The sequence below is a fragment of the Trichosurus vulpecula genome, chromosome 8 (genome assembly GCF_011100635.1).
Source record: "Trichosurus vulpecula isolate mTriVul1 chromosome 8, mTriVul1.pri, whole genome shotgun sequence".
In the NCBI taxonomy this organism is placed as follows: domain Eukaryota; kingdom Metazoa; phylum Chordata; class Mammalia; order Diprotodontia; family Phalangeridae; genus Trichosurus; species Trichosurus vulpecula.
The window spans coordinates 112,424,311-112,445,601 of record NC_050580.1 but is presented as its reverse complement, the minus strand read 5'-3'; positions in this window follow the sequence as shown (position 1 = coordinate 112,445,601).

Sequence of the window (21,291 nt, the reverse complement as noted above, 5' to 3'; positions counted from 1 at the left end):
CTTGATAGTCCCTGCCGTCAAGGAGGTTACATTCTAAAGGAGGAAGAAAACAAAAAACAGACCTAAAAAGCAGGAGTCAAAGTACCTATGCTGGGTCATTGTGGTGAAGTCTGGAGAGTAGTAGCACAGCCAAGAAAGGACTGAGACCTGGCTGGCCAGGTTCCATCCCCAAAATAAAAGCTCCAGAGGCAGAAGTGGACCAGCATAATGGAGAGAGATTCCAGGGTGAGAATGCTCTAGGTTATGAGGGTGAGGTAAGAAACAGAAAATAACAAAAACTTTTTAAAAGGAATATACATATTCTTTGTTGTGCATGATACTTGACCAAAACTGACTGTGTACAAGGACATAAAAACCTTGCAAACAAATGCAAAAGTTAGTTGTACTTTTTATAGACTATAATGCAGTAAAATTATTTGGAGAATAAATAACAATAACAATCCTAAATAGTAGTGGAATCAAAGAAGCACTATACATTGTGTTATACAAACAATATTAGTCCCTTGTAAATGGACTTTTCTTGGAATCCATTTGGCCTAATATCCATTGTACTTTTCCTCTAACTTACTGGGGAGACCTTTTGTATCTGGATAACAGGTGCTCGCAATGTACTCTTCAGGGTCCTGAATATTTTCTGGAGCTAGTACTTAAACTGCGTGGGACAAGGATAGCTTTCCATTGTTCTGTTATATTGTAGGCTGCCTGCATAATAGAATTTCTAAACAGGATTGTAACCACTTCCTAAAGTTCTTACATCAAGCTTCCATATCAGTATCACCACTTATATTTTTTAAAAAATTATTTAGTACTTCATTTTTCCTCAGTTCCATGTAAACAATTTTTAACATTTGTTTTTAAAGCTTAGAGTTACAAATGATCTCCCTCCATCACTCCCCCCCTTTGAGAAAGCAAGCAATTCAATATAGGTTATACGTGTCCAAATTAATGAAAGAAAACAGACAAAAAACCTCAAGAAAAATAAAGTCAGTAAAAAAAGTATGCTTCAATCTCTTATCAGACACCATCAGTTCATTTTCTGGGGATGGAGAGCATTTTTCATCCTAAGTCCTTCAGAATTGTCTTGGATTATTGTATTGCTGAGAATAGCTAAGTCGTTCCCAGCTGATCTCTTACAATATTGCTGTTACTTTGTACACAGTACATTTCATTGTATCGGCTCATGTAAGTCCAGGTTTTTCTGAGAGCGTCCTGCATGCGCATCGTTTCTTATGACACAATAGTATTCCATCATGATCACATACCACTTCTTCAGCCATTCCCCAATTGATGGGCAACCCCTCAGTTACCAGTTATTTGCCACCAGAAAACAGCTGCTGTAAATATTTTTGTACATATAGGTCCTTTTCCTTTTTGTTTTTTGTATCTTTTGGGATATAGACCTAGTAGTGGTATTACTAGGTCAAAGGGTATGCATGGTTTTATAGCCCTTTGGGAATAGTTCCAAATTGCTCTACAGAATGGTTGAATCAGTTCACAACTCCACCAACAATGTCTCATTTTCCCCACATCCCTTCCCATATTTGTAATTTTCCTTTTCAGTCCTATTAGCCAATCTAGTAGGTATGAGGTAGTGCCTCAGAATCGTTTTAATTTGCATTTCTCCAATCAATAATAAGTTAGAACATTTTTTCATATGGCTACAGGTAGCTTTGGTTACTTCATCTGAAAATTTCATATCTTTAGATCTTTTATCATTTGCCTTAGTCTTATATAAGGTGTTATTTTCTTCAGTTTTTTTTTTTTTTTGCCAAGCTGTTGATTCATTTTTCATTGATTTTCTTGCATCACTGTCAATTCTCTTCCCAATCTTTCCTCTACCTCTCTTACTTGATTTTCAAAATCCTTTTTGAGCTCTTCCATGACCTCAGACCAATTCATATTTTTCTTGGAAGCTTTGGATGTAGGAACTTTGATTTGTTATCTTCTTCTGACTGTATATTTTGATCTTCCTTGTCACCATAGTAACTTTCTATAGTCAGAATATTTTTTTTCCTGTTGTTTGCTTATTTTCCCAGCCTATTTCTTGACTTTTAACTCTTTCTTAAAGTAGGGCTCTGCTTCCAGGGAGAGAGGGTGTTGCATTGTCCCAAGCTTCAGGAGTTTTGTGCAGTTGTTTTCAGAGATACTAATAGGGACTTGTAAGTTTTCAGTTCTTCCAAGGTGTTATTATCTAAGGAGAGGTGTTTACTACTCTCCTGGCTTGTGCTCAGTCTGTGAGTGATCGCAAGCACTCTTCTGCTGGGGAACTGTGATGCCACAAGCTGCCACAAGGAGCTCTGGTGTGCTAGTGCTTGTGCTCCTCCTTGCCCTAGGGCTGCCACCCAGGACTGCTACTTGGATCCAAGTATGGGTGAAGTATTACAGAGTCCTGCCTCAGTGCTAGTAAAGAGACCCTTGTAATCTCCTTCTGACCAGTTGTTCAACCCTTTCACTATCTGTGGGCTGAAAATTATTTTACCCTCCTTTTGTGGGTTGCTCTGCTCGAGGAATAGTTTTATGGCATTATTTAAAGATGTTTGGAAGGGTTTTGGGGTGAACTCGGGTTAATTGCCTTTTCTCCATCTTGGCTCTGCCCTCTATCACCAGTTATATTGATCAAAACATATCTGATCTGAAATTTAAGTAAGCAGCATTCCTTCAACCAGTTTCTCAATTAAGAAGCATACTTGGAGCAGCTAGGTGGTGCGGTGATTAGAGCACCGGCCCTGGAGTCAGGAGGACCTGAGTTCAAATTCAGCCTCAGACACTTGACATATGTACTAGCTGTGTGACCTTGGGCAAGTCACTTAACCCTAATTGTCCTGCCAAACCCCTCCCCCAACCCCCCCAAAAAGAAACATACTTGCTGTGGTGGTTGGTGGTGCAGTGGATAGAATGCTGGGTCTGGAGTCAGGAAGACTTGCATTCAAATCCCACATCAGACACTAGCTGTGTGACTCTAAGCAAGTCAATTAACCTTTGCTTCAGTTTCCTCAATGGCAAAACAGGGATAATAATAGCATGTGTCTCAAAGGGTTGTTCTGAGGATCAAGTGAAACAATATTTGTAGAAAGCACTTAAAATAGTGTTGAGCATGTAGTAGGTGCTTTTACTTACTCCTTTCCCTCCCTGGGCTGTGAGTCTATATGTCTTCTCTGTCTTTTTTGATGCCCATGCATGAATTGATAAGTTAGCACAGATTTTACTCAGTTATCAAGAACCATAGCATAAAACCTGTGGGATCATTTTTGCTAACAGCATGTATGCCTTAAAAAAGACATAGCTAAGGGCAGAACTCAAGATGGAAGAATAGCAGGAAGAATATTTGGACTGCCTCCCATAGCTTTTCCAGAAAGATTTGGAAAACTCACCAGACTCAGTCTTGATTGGGAAATCCAAGAGAAAAAATAACAGGTCTGTGAACACTAGGGACAGGGTCTGGCCAGGAGTGAACAAAGAGAGGCTGTGCACTAGGGCAAGAACAGGAGCTAGATCCAGCATGAGGGGCTTTACTTTGTGTAGTTTGCAGGTGTAGGTGCCAACTGGCATTTCTGTCCTCATGACCCAGTTCTAGGTCACAGATCCAGGATGGACAGTTTGGGGATCTGTGCCTAGATCTGTTATTTCATGGTGAGGAGTGGTTGCTGACCTTCGGCTGTGTCCAGAGCAAGGAACAAATATAAAATCAAATAGTAGCTGTGTGGCTTTGAACCCTGGAGCAGAACGGGGTCTAAGCTCCAATCTCCAGGCAGGTCAGAAGCCTTTAGTGTAATATCCAAGGCAGAAAGACCAGACCAAAAGAAAACTTGCAGTTCTGTCACTTTGAACTAGCAGAGCTTTTCAGTGGACTGATAGTAGCTGAGTACAGCAACAGTCTACTGGAATTTCTAACTAGGGACAATGTTCTAGGAGTATAGCACAGACCCAAACCCAGGTGAGGAATTTACTAGCTCAGACCATGGTGACAATAACCAGACTCTGCCCTATATCAAACCACCTTGGTGGCATGAAAGCTTACAAGTCCCCAGTCTGAGTTGTCCCTGAGAGCCTAGAATAACACAGTACTAAATACCTCAAGAAAACAGCAGAAGGATCAAAGAGGAAAAAAGCTCAGCGGAGACATTCCCCACAGAAGTGTTCAAAGTCAGCGAGTAGGCTGGAAGAATAATGAGCAAACACAAAAAAGAATAAATACTACTGTAAAAAAAGCTACTGTGGTGATAGAGATATTCAAGAGACAAAACCAGAAGAAGAAAATAACTCTAAAACACCTTCATACAAAGCCTCAAAGAAAAATAAGTCTTAAGCACAAATCCAATCAGAATTCCTGAAAAATATGAAGGAAGAACTTCAAAAAAGAACAAAAATTATTTTAAAAATTGAGTATGCTGCAGAAAAAGTGGGGAAAAAATGAGCTATGGAGGAGAGACATGAAAAGATAGTAAGTAGCTTGGCACAACAGGTGTAAAACCTGGCTCAAGCAACAAACTCCCTGAAAATTAGAATGGACCAAATAGAAGATAACTCCATGAGACAGCAAGAAATATTAAAACAAAGTTAAAAGACTTGAAAAGAGAAGAAAATTTGAGGTATCTCTGAAAAAACAAATGACCTAGAAAACAGATCAAGGAGAGAAAACTTAAGACTCAAATTAACTGAAAGCCAATCCTCTCTCCTTATCAGAGCCTAGACACTATATTTCAAGAAATCATAAAAGAAAAATGCCCAGATTTCTTAGAACTAGAAGACAAAGTAAATATGAAAGAACCCCAAGATGTCAACTCCCAGGAATATTATAGAAAAAAAATCCAGACTTTCCAGGTTTAAAAAATAAAAATCATAAGCATCTAGAAAGAATGCAAGTACCAGAACCACCGTGAGGATCACACAAAATTTAGCAGCCGCCACTATAGAAGGCAAAAGATATAGGCTTATGGCTTGCTCAGAAAAACTGAGTAAAATCCTGCAGGGGAGTAAATGGACTTTTAATGAAACTGGATTTTCAAGAAAAGACCAGAACTGAATAAAACTTTGATATACAGGAGTTAAGAGGAACATAAAAAAGTAAATATGAAGGAGAAACCATGAGAGGCTACACAAAGACAAACTATTTACATTATAATATAGAGAGTATAAATATATCCCCTTAGAATTCTATCATCAGCAGGGGTCATATAGAGGGCCTAAGGAAGGTTCTCTTGTGTTTCTGATATTAAAGGAAGAAAGGGAAGGGAAAAGGATATACTATGTCAGAGAGGAAGGAGAGTAAAGATGAAGAAATTTATCACAATTGGGTCACACGATTAGAAGTCTGTAAAAAAGGAGGAAAGGGTTGGGGAGGAGCAGGTGACATTTGAACTTCACTTTCATCAAAACTAGTCAAAGGGCGGAAGAAGATAAACACACAATGGGGTACAGAAATAATTTCACTCAACAGGGAAACAGGAGAGGGAAATAAGAGGGAGGGCAGATTAAGGAAGTGATTAATAAAGTGGGGTCAGGAGATAAAGCAAAGGAAAAGTATAAAAGGATGGGAGGAAATACACAACAATTATAAATGTGGATGGAGTGAACTCTCCCATAAGATAGAAGAGTATAGTAGACTGGAGTAGAAAGTAGAATCCAGCGATATGTTGTTTATGGGAAACACTTGAAACAGAAAGATGCACATAGAGTTAAAATAAGAGACTAGAGCAATATCTATTATGTTTTCAGTGAATTAAAAAAGGCAGAGGTAGCAATCATGATTTCAGACAAAGCTATGGCCAAAATAGTTTAAACAGATAAATGAGGAAATTATATTTTGCTGAAAGTTACCATGGACAATAAATTAATATAAATACTAAAGATGTCTGCACCAAATGGCATAACATATAAGTGTTCAAAGGAAAATTTATGAGTTCCAGGGAGAAATAGTAAAACTACAATTGTGAGACCCTGACTTACTCCTTTCAGACTTAGAAAAATCAAAAATAAACAACAAAAAAAGACCTGAAGGACCTGAAAGGAATTCTAGAAAACTTACATGTGGTAGACCTCTAGAGACTATTGAATGGTAATGGAAAGGAATATACAGGGGAGGGATAAATGGGATACAATGGTGAGGTAAGAAACAAAATAAAAAAAAATATAAAGAAAAACATATACATATTTTCAGCTGTGAACACCTGAACAAAAATTGACCATGTACAAGGGCAATAAAAACCTTGTAAACAAATGCAAAAATTAAGTGCACTTTTTACAGACTAAAATGCAATAAAAAGTATTTTCAGCAGAGGTCCACTGATGAAATGATTAAAAATCATTTGGAGAATAAATAACTTAATCCTAAATAGTAGGTGAATGCAAAAATAAATGTAATCAATAATTTCATTAAGTCATCAATGTCAATATCAATCAACATCAATCAATATCAAAATTTGGAGGATGTAGCCAAAGCAGTCCTTGGGGAGAAAATGTATATCTCCAAATATTTTCATCAATAAGAAAAGAGATATAGAAGATAAAAGATTTGGGCATATAACAAAGTCCAATAGAAAGAGAAACTCCATTTAAAGTTACTGTAGACACCATAAAATATTTGGGAGTCTACCTGCCAAGACAAACACAGGGCCTATATGAACACAATTATGAAACACTTCTCATACAAATAAAGTCAGATCTAAATAAATGGAATAGCATCAGTTGCTCATGGTTAGGCTGAGCTAATATAATAAAAATGACAATTTTACCTAAATTAATTTACTTATTTAGTGCCATACTAATCGAATTACCAAAAAATTATTTTACAGAGCTGGATAAAATAATAACAAAATTCTTCTGGAAGAACAAAAAGTCCAGAATATCAAGGGAATTAATGAAAAGAAATGCTAGGGAAGGTGGCCTAGCCATACCAGATATCAAACTGTACTATAAAGCAGCAGTCATCAAAACTACCTGGTACTGGCTAAGAAACAGAACGGTAGATCAGTGGAATAGGATAAGTACACAAGACACAGAAGTCAATGACTATAGCAATCTACTCTTTGATACACCCAAAGAATCCAATTTCTGGGCTAAGAATTCACTATTCCACAAAAACTGCTGGGAAAATTGGAAAATGGTATGGCAGAAACTGGACGTAGACCAATATCTTACACTGTATACCAAAATAAAGTCAAAATGGGTTCATGATTTAAGAATGAGGGCTGATACTATAAGCAATTTGGGAAAGCAGGGAATAGTTTACCTATCAGATCTATGGGAAAGGGAAGAATTCATAACCCAACAAGAGATAGCATTAAAAAATGCAAAATGGATAATTTCAATTATGTTAATCTGAAACATTTTTGTGTAAACAAAGCCAATGCAACAAAGATTAAGAGGGAAGCAGAAAACTGGGAGGAAAATCTTTACAACCAGTGTCTCTGACAAAGGCCTCATATCTAAAATATACAGGGAACTGAGACAAATTTATAGGAATAAAAGCCATTCCCCAATTGAGAAATGGTCAAAGGATATGAACAGGCACTTTTCATGTGAAGAAATTAAAGATATCTATAGGCATATGAAAAAATGCTCTAAATCACTATTAATTAGAGAAATGCAAAGCAAAACAACTCTTAGGTACCACGTCTCTCCTGTCAGATTGGCTAGCATGACAAAACAGGAAAATGATAAATGCTGGAGAGGATGTGGGAAAATTTGAACATTAGTACATTGTTGGTGGAGTTGTAAACAGATCCTGCCATTTTGGAGAGCAATTTGGAACTATGCCCAAAAGGCTATAAAAATATAAAAATACCCTTTGACCCAGCAATACCACTCCTAGGGCTATATCCCAAAGAGATCACACAAATGGGAAAGGGACCTGTATGTACAAAAATATTTGTAGCAGCTCTTTTTGTGGTGGCAAAGAATTGGAAATTGAGGGGATGCCCATCAATTGGGGAATGGCTGAACAAGTTGTGGTATATGAATGTAATGGAATACTATTGTGCTATAAGAAATGGGGAAGATACAGACTTCATAATAATCTGGAAAGACCTACATGATATGATGCTGAGTGAGAGGAGCAGAACCTGGAGAACATTGTACACAACCACAGACATAATGATTCTGTGATGACTGACTTTGATAGACTTGGCTCTCCTCAGCAATACAAGGCTCAAAGACAGCTCCAAAGGACTCATGATGGAAAAAGATAGCTACATCCAGAGAAAGAACTGTGGAGTCTGAATGTAGACTGAGGCAAACTATTTGCTCTCTTTTTTTTCTCTTCTTTTTTGGTTTTGTTTCTTCTCTCTCATGATTCATTCCATTGGTCATAATTCTTTGCAACTTGACTATTGTGTAAATAGGTTTAATGCAAAGGTTTATGTAGAATCTATGTAGGACTGCATGCCATTTTGGGGGGAAGGAAGAGGGGAGGGAAGGGAAGAAAATTTGAAACTCAAGAACATGTAGAACTAAGTATTGTAAACTAAAAATAAAAAATCTGATTAAAATTAAAAAAAGATTTGGGCATAGAAATGAAAAAAAAAAAGCCCTAGAAAACTAACAAATTAAAAACACTCAAGCAGCAAAGTAGAAATCCTAAAAATCAAAGCAGAGATTAACAAAATTAAAAGTAATAAAAACCAAAATAAAACCATTGAATTAACAAATAAAAACTAGGAGTTTGGGGTTTTTGTGGAGATGAGAAACAACAAAGTAGATAAGCTACCAGCTAAATTTAGTTTAAAGAAGGAAGAAAAACCCCAAATCACCGATATTAAAAATTATAAAGGTGAACCCACAAGCAATGAAGAAATAAAATAATTATATTTTGTTTATATACCAATAAAACTGATAACTGAAAATGAAATTAATGAATGTTTATATAAATATAAAATGCCCAGATTAACAGAACCATAAAGAGAGGATATACATAGCTCAATCTTAGAAAAAGAAATTAAACCATGAAGGAACTTTTAAAGAAAAAAAAATTCAATGGATTTACAAATGAATTCTATCCAGACATGTTCAAACAATTAATCCCAATACTAATTTGAAAAAATAGGAAAAGAAGAGGTCCTACTAAATTTGTACTGTGGTGCAAATATGGCCTTGTTACCTAGACCAGGAAGAGTCTAAACAGAAAACCATACACCAAAATCCCTTATTAACATGTATGCAAAATTATTAAATAAAATAGTAAGGATACTATAGTAATATATAACAAGGAGTATATACTATAACCAGCTTGGATTTATACTAGAAAATCAGAGCTAGTTCAATATTAGGAAAACTACAAATATTATTGACCATAATAGTAGCAAGAACAACAAATATCATATGATTACTCTGATACAGAAAAAGCTTTTGACAAGATATAACACCCATTCTTGTTTAAAAAAAAACAATTGAAGATAGCATAAATAATATCTACCTAAAACCATGAGCCAGCATTATCTATAACAAACTAGAGTTCTTTCCAGTAAAATAAAGGGTAAGGCAAAGATGTCCATGATCACCATTACTATTCAATATAGTGCTAAAAGGACTAGCTATAACAATAAAACAAGAAAAAGGAATTGGAATAAAAACAGTCATAGGAAACACAAAATTGTCACTTTTTTGCAAGTGATATAATGGCTTATTTAAAGAATCCTAGAGATTCAATTTTAAAACCTAGTTGAAAACATTAAGAGCTTCTGCAAAGTAGCAGGATATAAAATAAATCCACATAAAGCATCTGCATTTCTGCACATTACCAACAAAATTCAGCAGGAGGAGACTGGAAGAAAAATTCCATTTAAAATAACTACAGAAAGCATAAAATATTTGGGAGTCTACCTGCCAAGATACTCACAGGAACTATATGACCACAACAAAACACTTCTCACAATTAAAGATAGATTTAAATGATTAGAGAAAGATGAATTGCTCATGAGTAGGTGTTTTAACAATCCGGCTAGCAGCTTCTGTGGGGACGTAAGATCCACCCACAGCCAGCACCCAGGAGGCTGCCGGCATGCCGGGAACGCACAGGTTCTTTTTATCTGCTTAACCAAGGAAAGCACGGTGAAGGGGTTGACAAGCTTACTTTAATCCAGCATTCAGTCAGTTCAGGGGAGCATACAGACAGCATTCAGTTCGTTCAGGGGAAAAAACAGCCAGCACCCTGAACTTTAGAATATTCATTTAGTTCGGGGGAAAAAACCAGCACCCTGAACTTCAGAATAAAATACAAACAAATTACAAATATCAACAGACAGACCCAATACAATTCATAGTTACCAACATCTAGGTTCAGCCTGAGGGCTGTCCCAGAGTCATGCTCGCCACCGCTGCCACTCCAACCGAAAAAAAGGGATATTCAAGTTGTCTTTTCCTCTCTTATAGAGTTTTTGACATCAGCAAGCACCGCCTGAATGACCAGGGCCGATTGGTTCTTGAGTTGGCCCCTTCCCCTAGGACCCTGGGAGGTTCACATCCACGCAGACTAGGTCAGCACCCAACAGAGATGGACCCAAACCCATGAGGTCCAAAAGCCTCTGCTGTCCCTGACATGCAAACCAGGCCCTTCCTGGGCCCCCAAGGGCCCAGCACCTAGTAAGGCTCAATGAAATAAACTGAGTTACTCAAAGAAAACAAAGGCTATTTTGCTTGCTGACACAGTAGGCCAGGTCAATATAATAAAAATGTACTTAATTTACTAAGTGTCATACTAATCAAAGTAGTAAAGGATTGTTTCATAGAGCTAGAAAAATAACAATTCATCTGGAAGAGCAAAAGGTAAAGAATCTCAAAGGAATTAAAAGAAAAAAGCCAAGCAAGAGCATCTAGCACTCAGATCTCACTCTATACTACAAGGCAGTAATAATCAAAACAATTTGCTACTGGTTAAGAGGTAGAAAGGTTGATCCCTGGAACAGACTATATATAATATACGGAAGTAAATTAATACAGAAGGCTATTGTTTGATAAATCCAAAGAATATAACTACCGAGGCAAGAACTTGCTAGTCAACAAAAATTTTAAAACTTTTGCAAGACCCGTGCAGCTAAAATTAGGAGCAAAGCAGGTAAACTGGGGGAAAAATCTTTGGAGCATGTTTTTCTGATTAAGGTCTCATTTTTAAGATATATAGGGAACTGATTTATATTTATAGGAATAAAAAGCATTACACAATTGTTAAATGGTCAAAGGATATGAATAGGCAGTTTTTAGAGGATGAAATTCTATTGAAAGCTATTAATAGGTATATGAAAAAATGCTCTAAGTCACTAATAATTAGAGAAATGCAAATTAAAAGAACTCTGAAGTTCTGCTTCATATCTGTCAGATTGACAAAGTTGACCAACAAAGGGAAATGACAAATGCCAAAGGGATTGTTGGAAATCAGATACATTATTGCGTTGTTAGTGGGACTTTGAAATGGTGCAGCCATTTTAGAAAGCAATTTGGAATTATGTCCCCAAAGCTATTAAATTGTGTATACCCCTTGACTCAGTGATATCACTACTAGGTCTATACCCCAAAGAGATCAGAGAGGAAAAGGACTCATATATGCAAACATTTATAGCAACTCTTTTTGTGGTGGCAAATAATTGGAAACTGAGGATGTACTCATCAATTGGGAAATGGTTGAACAAGTTATGATATGTGAATATGATGGAATACTATTGTGCTGTGTGAAATGAAATAGATGATTGCAGAAAAACCTGGTAATGGAAAAACTGATGCAGAGTGGAGTGAGCAGAACTATAAGAATACTTTATGTAATAACAATATTGTATAAACAGCTTTGAAAGGCTTGGGAACTCTGATTAACAAAATAACCAACCATGATTCCAGAGGACTTATGATGAAACATGATAACCACCTTCTGAAAGAGAGGTGATGGCCTCAGGGTGTAGATTGAGGCATATTTTTATTTTCCAGACATGGCCAAAGTGGCAGTCAGTTTTGTTTGACTCTCTGTGTTTGTAATGAAGGTTTTGTTTTTCTTTCTCTTTGGGAGTAAGTAGAGGTTTGAGGGAGAAAAGGTGGCTCTTCATCTGAAAATATATTTAACTAAAAAAAAAGAAAAATATGATGACTCCTTTATCCCTGCTGCTCAGGCCTTGAGATCCCAGGATGCTTAGTAGCAGGTGATTATAAACCTAAGGTATGGTTCTAGACTTCTTGAATTGGGCCAAAGTCAATTTCTTTTTAAGTCATTTGTTCTCAAAATCTCTACTAGATTCAGATATATACTTATAAATGTAAATATTGTCTCTTACAATAGAATTTGTAAACTCCTTAGAGACAGAGATTATATCCTCAGGTTCTCCCTAGAAGGTTCTTAATTAATTCTTGTTGATGGAGAAGCTACAGTTTAGAGCTCCTCCTGGTGGTATGCAATGATATTGCACCCCGTGTAACTATTCCAGCCACATTTTTTTTGTAAATTTTTAAAATTTATTTTAAACTTAAATACAAAATTAGAAAAGAAAAAAATTGCCATGTACACAGCAGAACACAAGGGATGATACAATATAAAACAATAAATTTCCATTTTAAGAAGACCTATATGATAAGTACTACACATTATTTTCGAAGCTGCTCAGTTTTCTTTGCTTCCTTGTAGGTTTTCTTCTGTCCTCTGCTGTGCATTTTCTACTTTATTTTTCCCCTCCCTTCCCCCTCCTACCCTAAAGGCTACAATTAAGGGTGTGTGTGTGTGTGTGTGTGTGTGTGTGTGTGTGTATGGATATAGATATGTATGTATGCATACATACATACACACATATACATATACATAGATATCGAGAAACATACACATATATACACATATGCACTCATACACCTATATGGAAGACTGTTCTATGCTTATTCCCACCTGTCATCTGTTTCTCTGAAGGTGGGTAGCATCTTCCTTCATAAGTCCAAGTCTTTCCATGTTTTTCTAAATCCACCAGCTCATCATTTCCTATACCACAGCAACCCAACCACATCCTATCTGAAAGATTGTCCATGAAAGTTTACCCTCAATTTTCTGCATTCCTTCTATCCTTGGCTGCATAGGTTTTACCTATACAAGAAATTTTTAACTTAAAATAATCAAATTAACCATTTTACACTTCAACAATGCTCTCATCTTATAATATAGTTTAAAGTCTGATACTACTGAATCTGCTTCGTTTATATATTTTTCCCTGGTTTCTTTGAAGTTCCTGACCTTTTGTTCTTCCAAATGAACTTTATTATTTTTGTAATGGTTATCAGGGCAGACTTTTTTACAGTTTTCCCTTTTGGAATATTGAAGTAATCAAGTGCATTTGATTAAGTCTTACTAGGTGCAAAGCACCAGTCCCACACTCTTTTGCTAATTAGGTGTGAGGCCTTCAGGCCCTAAGAAGGGTATAAAAACTCAGAGGTTAGCATTTTGTTTGGGGCTCTCACTCACTGGAAGAGTGTCATGTGATTTGACTAGAGGAGACTCTGGGCAGCCCTTGTTAAGAGCCCCCTGGCTTTGGAAAACCCAGATGTTGGTGCTTCTCTGGTAACTATGTATATTGTGATTTGGTTAGACAGAAATGTCGATCTGTTTATATTGTCTCTGTTTGTAATTTCTGCTTGTATTTGTCTTGAAGTTCAGGGTGCTGGCTTTTCTTCCTGAACTAAGTGAATTATATATGTGTGTTTGATTAAACTGAGATTGTTAACCCCTTAAAGTTGCTTTCCTTAGAAAAGCACATCAAAGAATCTGTGCTGGCAGCTCTTCCATGTGCTCTTACTGTTGGTCTTTCACCCCCACAGCATCTGCTAACAACATTGTTGTCACATTTTTCTAACTCAGTAAGAGAATTTTTTAGTAATTTAATTGGGATGACATTGAATAAATAGATTACTTAGATAAAATCATCATTTTAAAAATTATATTGGCTTTACCTACCCGTGAACAATAAATATGACTTTCGTTATTTAGATCTGACTTTATTTGTATAAAAAGTGTTTTATGTTTATGTTCATATAGTTGCTGTTTTGGCAGGTATGCTCTCAGGTATTTTATACTGTCTAGTTATTTTAAATGGTCTAAAACAATATTGAATAATATTGCTAACACATAGTGTAGTTTCCCTATTTTTCTCTTTTGATTAAATCTATTTTAATTTTAACTTTGTCTGAGATCATAATTACTACCCCTGCTTTTTTTACATAATAAATCCTACTCCTGACCTTTATTTTATCTTTGTGTATATCTCTCATTTTTATAGCATTTCCTGAAAGAAATGTATTGGCGAATTCTAATTTCTAATCTGCTATCAGTTTCCATTTTATGGGCAAATTCGTCTCATTCACATGCTAAGCTGTAATTACTTGTTGTATATTTTCCTCCTTCTTATTTTTCCTTATTATCCTCACCTTATTCCTATCCCTCCTCACTCTGCTTTACTTCTACCCACTACCTTGCCTTAACCTACCCACCCCTCCAAGAGTCCCTCCCTTATCTTCTCCTCCTACTCTTTCCCCTTGCCCTCTTATTTCTTTCTGAATTTAGAACCCTTTTATACAAATATATATACACACACATATATATACATATACATATACATATATATACATATATATGTATATATATATTCTTTCCTCTTTAACCCATTCCCAATGGGAGTAAGGTTCCAGCGCTACCTGCCCGCCCCCACTAGCTTCTTCTGTATCAGTTTTTCCTTTTATACCTCATTTGTATGAGACAATTACTCCTTTTTACCTCTCCCTACACAGCTTTATTTATTTTTTTAGAATCATCCCATCTTACTGAGCTGAGCCCAAGCCTTTCTTTCAAACTACCCAAATAATGATAATAGTCATAAGAGTACTGTTAATATTTTTACATATAAGAAGTAAACAATTTGACCTTATTGAGTTTTAATGTTTACCTTATATTCCTCCTGAATCTTATATGTCAAATTTTCCCTTGAGTTCTGCTGTTTTTGTCACAAATACCTGAAAGTCTTTCAGTTCATTAAGTATCTTTTTTTTTCGTTCAGGATTATACTTAACTTTTCTGGGTAAGTTATCCCTAATCGTAACCCCAACTCTTTTGCCCTACAAAATATAGCATTCCAAGACCTAAGATCCTTCAACATAGTAGCTGCTAGGCCTTTTGTAATCCTTTTTGTAGCTCCACGATATTTAAATTGTTTTTTTCTTGTTGCTTCCAGTATTTTCTCCTTAACTTGGGAGCTTTGAAACTTGGCTATGATATTCCTGCAGGGATCTCTTTTAAGTGGCGATCAGTAGATTTTTTTCTATTTCTGCTTTGCCTTCTTGTAGAACTTGAGGACAATTTTCTTTGATAATTTCTTGTAATACTGTATCATGATTCTTTTTTTTTTTTGCAGGGGGGAAGGCAGGGCAATTGGGGTTAAGTGACTTGCCCAAGGTCACACAACTAGTAAATGTGTCAAGTGTCTGAGGCCGGATTTGAACTCAGGTACTCCTGACTCCAGGGCCGGTGCTCTACTCACTGAGCCACCTAGCTGCTCCAAAGATTCTTTTTTTCTAATTGTAATTTTCAGGCAGTCTGACTATTATATTATTTCTCCTCTATCTGGTCTCTAGATCAGTTGTTTTTCTGATGAAATGTTTTACATTCTCTTCTATTTGTTCATTCTTTTGATTTTGTTTTATTATTTCTTGGTGTCTTAGAATATCAATAGCTTCCCTTTGGTCAATTCTAGTTTTCAAGGAATTATTTTCTTCCTTAAGTTTTTGGTTCTCTATTTCACATTGGTTGACTTTCTTTTCGAAATTTTCTCAGTTTCCTTGGATTGCTCTTATTTTTTTGTCCTAATTTTTCCTCCATGTCTCTTACTTGATTTTTAAAGTCCTTTATCAGTTCTTCCAAGAGGTCTTTTTATGCTTGGGACCATTTGACATTTCTCATTGAAAAAGGAGTGGCTTTTTAAACTCCATTACTTTCTTTGAATATGAACCCAGATCTTCTCTATCCCCGTAGTAGCTATCTTTGGTTGGATTCTTTCTCCTTTGCTTACTCTTTTGTTTTGTGTTTTATTTTATTTTATTTTTTAGCAGCTATTAGTGTAATTCAGCTGTAGTCCCAAGATATGGAGAATGATGCCCCAAGCCTCAGATCCTTCTTGCAGTTATTTTCTGAGGTCTGTCCCAGGGCTCAGTCTTGGGCTCTGCTCTCCACTCCTAAGTCACAACTAGGGCCCCAGCCACTCTGTCCCACAAATGATCTTGCTCTCTGCAGTCCCTCCAGTGGATGCAAACTACAGTTTTTCTCTCTGCCCTGGAGCTGGAACCAGGGACCCTGATCACCAGGTGTGTGCTAGCTCTTTTTCCCCTACACTAGCAGCTGCAGCCTGGGATGCCTCTGGTCAGCACAGCTGTACTTGGCATCCCTTGACGGTGGAAGGGCCTTCAATCTTCTCAGCACTCCCTGAAATGAAAGTTTCTAAGGCTGGGGCTGCCTACCAGCCCTAGCTGCCCTCAGGGCTTGCTTGTTGATTCCGAAGAGTGAGCCCTTCACTCAGACCAAACCTCAGCGCCTAGAGGTCTGGTCTTTCCTGATGTCTTCTCAAGTTGTTTTAGGAGAACAATTGCTTTACCCTGACTTTTGTTTATTTCCATTACTCTGCTTTCCCTCTGGTGTGATTTTCTGCTTTTTGGGGGGTTTTTCATGGAGGAAATTTGGAGAGCTGAAAGTTTTCTGACTTACTCTTCCATCTTCCCAGAATCCTCTCCCAGCCACACTTTTTAGGAAACACATGAAGCACTAATTGCCTCTATAAAGTCAAGTACACTATATATACCCTCGTGCACATTCTAAGTCTTCATACCAAGTCAATGGTAAAAATGTTGGATGGAAAAGGACCAGTGACAGATTCCTTTTCTTTTTCTTTTATAGCTTTTACAAAGGAATATTTGCTTCAAAAGGATAATAACAAACTATAAACATATTGCACACAGGTGGGAGGTGTGATTTACCTCAGTCTCTGGGGAGGGGAAGGGACATTAGGTTCATAGCTTAGCTTAGTTCCTATATAGCACTTTCCCAGTTTCAAGTCCAAAACCCCTCTTGGGCTCCAGTATCAGGCACCTTGCAAGGTTCCTCAAGGATTGCCAGGTAGGCTGACCTGGTGCAATATCCAACCTGGAATCCAGACTCCAAAATAGTTTGATTCTACATCCAGTGGGGATTACTACCTTTACCTAGAAACTGAGGACAGACAAAATGGAACAGAAATAATATGGCTATCCTGACCATTTCTCCTGGCCATAAGACCTAAAGGAAAGAGGTGGGGAGGTATCCCATTCCAGCTCATTTCATGATGGGTGAACTGTGTGTGATCTTCACCCTGTGGACCCAGCAGGAAAGAGAGTGAAACTGTCCCAGTCTGTCACTTTTAAAGATGTTTCCTGTTCTGGCTATGTAGCTAATTGAAAGGGAGTTACTCTTATCCACATGATATGGGGATGCAGAGAAATAGAGTGCCTCCATGTTAGGTGCTCTAGGTTTGCTCCAAGCCCCCATTACACATTTCCTCCTGTTTGAAATTTACCTTTCCTTGCAAGTAAGCAGGAACACATTTTTCAGCACGGGCCAAAGTCAGATTCCTAGCACACTCAAGTAGACGCCTCTCTCCAGGTTGATGTCATTCAACCAATTCCAAATCCACCTAACTGTGCTATTATTGTCTAACTGATGTCTTTCCATCTTGTTCACAAGGATATTATAAGATGTTTTTTTTTCTTTTTAAAAAATGGATTTTTTTTATATCACCATCATTTCCAACTATATCTACATCTCATCCTGATCCATTGAGCTATCATTTGGCCAGTACCCTGACCTCTGTTATAACAAAGGAAAAAGAAAGAAAAAAAAAACCAGTTCATTAAAACTCACCAACCAACGAGGTTTGACAGTATATGCAATATTCTCTACTCACACGTCCCACTCAGACAAGGGAGGTGAATTTTCTCAACTCTTCTCCAGAGCCAGGAGTGGTCATTGCTGACAGTACAATGTTCAATTTCATTTTTTGTGTTTTTTTTTCTATTGCTGTTTTTTTTTTAGTTATTGTGTATATTGTTGTCCTGGTTCTTTTTAATCTCATTTTGCATGATTCCTTTCCAGGATGCAGTGCTAACTCATCTCCACAGGACTTTTTCTACCATCCTCCACTTTTCATTTGCCTTTTATGTGTTGTCTTCCCCCATTAGAATGTGGGGATCACATGAAATAGTATTTGTAAAGTTTTTGCAACAGTTCCTGACACTTAGTAGATACTTATAAACATTTGTTCTCTTCCTTAGTCTTAGAGCAGGGCTGTCCAAAACACCACCCCCATGAGGCCCACCTGTGTCCACCACAAACACAGAGATGGACAAAATGCTTTAGTTAGGGCATTTGAGTCAATTTCCACGCCTGCAGTAGACACAGGCCGGTCCGCATCACCCTTTGGACAGCCCTGGTCTTAGAGAATTGCCTAGGAAGACCTGAGTTCAAATACAGCCTCAGACACCTACTAGCCATGTGGCCTTGGGCAATTTATTTAACCTCTGTTGGTCTTGGTTTCCTCAACTGTAAAACAGGAGTAATCATAGCACTTTTCCTCCTAGGACAATGTGAGGACACATAGCACTTTTCCTCCCAGGACAGTTGTGAAGATAAATAAAATAATGCTTATGAAGCCTTTGCAAACCTTAAAATACTATAAATGCTCACTGCTGTTGTTGTTGTATTATTATTATTATGGTATTAAGGGACTGTCTTTCTTTTTACTTGTATTTATATTCCCTGGACTTAGCAGAGTTCCTGACATATGGTTTTGGTTTTTTTTTTGGGGGGGGGGCAGGGCAATTGGGGTGAAGTGACTTGCCCAAGGTCACACAGCTAGTACATGTGTCAAGTGTCTGAGGCCAGATTTGAACTCCTGATTTCAGGGCCGGTGCTGTACTCACTGCACCACCTAGCTGCCCCATGACATATGTTATTCAGTCATTCCTGTCTCTCCATGACATGTCTGCCATTTCCTTCTCCAGCTCATTTTATAGACAAGGAAACTGAGGCAAACAGGTTTAAGTGATTTGCCCAGAGGGTGGACTGTCTGGATTTGAATTCATCTTCCCGACTCCAGGCCTAGTACTATATCAACAACTCCACCTAGCTGTCCCATATACTTGCCCCACCCTAACATAATGTATTTATCCCCACAAATATCCTAGGAAGTAGGTGCTACCTCTACCCTCATTTACAGTTGGCTAGTAAGTATTTGAGGCTGTATTTGAACTTGGGTGTTCCTGACTCCAGACACAGTGCTGTATCCACTTTGCTACCTAGTGCCAGTTATATCTATTTTTAGAGGCAGCATGATATGGTGGATAGAGGCTGACTGTTGAGTGGGGAAGACCTGGATTTAGGTTCTGTCTCTGACATAAAACCCAGTTCCTATGATCTCATACTACTTTTATTCCTTAGAGCAAGCAGATCAACCTCTCAATGCCCTAGGCAATTCTCTAAGACTAGAGAATGGGACAAATATTTATGAAATATCTACTAAGTGCCAGGCACTGGACCTCATTTGTCCCAACATTGAACTTGAATGAAGGAAGGTGCTAGAATTTTAGTTGTGCCCATACCTTTCATGGGTGATCATCGTGTTGATCAGCAATCTTTCACGATATTGCTGTTCTTGATAAATCGTTCTCTAGGTTCTGCTCACTTCACTCTTCACCATTTCATATGTGTCTTCCCAGGTTCCTCTGAAGCCTTCCTCATTTCTTATACCATAGTAGTATTCTGCTACATTCATATACCATACTTTGTTAGCTATTCCCCAATTGATGGGCATCTCATAAGTTTCTGTTTCTTTGCTACCACAAAAGGAGATGTTATAAACATGCTTGTATATATGGGTCCTTTCCTCTTTAATCACTTTGGGGGTGTAAACTTAGTAGTAGCTGGGCCAAAGAGTAACTCATGGTTTAATAACTTTTTAGGTATGGTTCCAAATTGTTTTTTAGAATGGCTGAACCAATTCACAGCTCCACGAATAATGAATGAATGTGCCTGTTCTCCCACAGCCCTTCCAAAATTTGTCATTTTTCGTTCATTAGATTTGGTGATCTGACCAGTATGAGGTAGAATCTCCAAATTGCTTTAATTTGCATTTCTCTAATAATTAGGGATTTGGGGTGTTTATTCATATGGCAACTAATCGCTGGAATTTCTTTTCTTAGAAAACTGTCTGTTCCTATCCTTTTGCTATATGTCAATTGAGGAAGAGCTCTATTCTTATAAATTTGAATGAGTTCTATGTACATTTTGTGAAGGAGACCCATAATAGAGAAACTTAGGCAAACCCTTTCTCATTTATGTAATCAAAAATAACCATTCTCTATTCTGTGAGCCTCTCTATCCCACTTTTGGCCAATTTTTTTTTTCAAGCCTCTCCAGGCCAAAAGAAATTCTGCCTCAGATATAAAAGTAATTAGGGGTGAATCCATATGATAAGAAGACAGAAACACCAAACAAAGAAAAAAAAGACATCATGAAATAATATTGGAGGATTTATATACTTAGAACTCTCACTCATCATTCCTCCAGCTCTGAAGAGGTCAGGGGACCATATGAAGAGGTCAGGGAACTATATGCTTTTAGGAGTGCTTGAGACCCCAAAATACCAGCTTCTGGGTCCTGCTTGAATGAATTCGACTCAAGCCTTCTTACAGCCAAAGAAAGACGAAGTTTATTACAGATTTGCCATATTGGATTGTCTTAAGAAATCTCACCCTTTATGAAACTTACATACACAAAGATTGTAGGAGGGATCTAGGGTGGTCCTGGGGTGATGGGAGGAGGGGTTTAGGGAGGGTCTTGAGGAGCTTGATGGGACTGGGGTGAGGTCAGACTCCAGGAACCAAGAGAATGGGATTAAGGGTGGGAAGTAGCAGAAGGCTACCTGAAGATAACAGACAATGTAGGCCTTGGCTAGTTTAAGGGTAACATATTCTGGCATGAGCATAGACACTTCCACAAGATCAAGGGTGGAAGCTAGCTAGACAATGGAGGGCTAGGCTAGGTTAGAGTAATCTAGCTTAGAGATTTGGGCCTAGCAATAATGAAAGGCTCATGGCCTCAGGCAAAGGCTTCATCTAGTGGGAAGATTCAAGGGGAGTTCTAAACCTCATCACCTCCACCACCAAACCCATTCCCAACCCACTCTATGAATCTGCCTAAAACAGCGGAGCAATCTGGCAGGCTTGTACTTCAAAGGCTTCCTTGTCTTGCATTCCCCTCTCCTTACAATT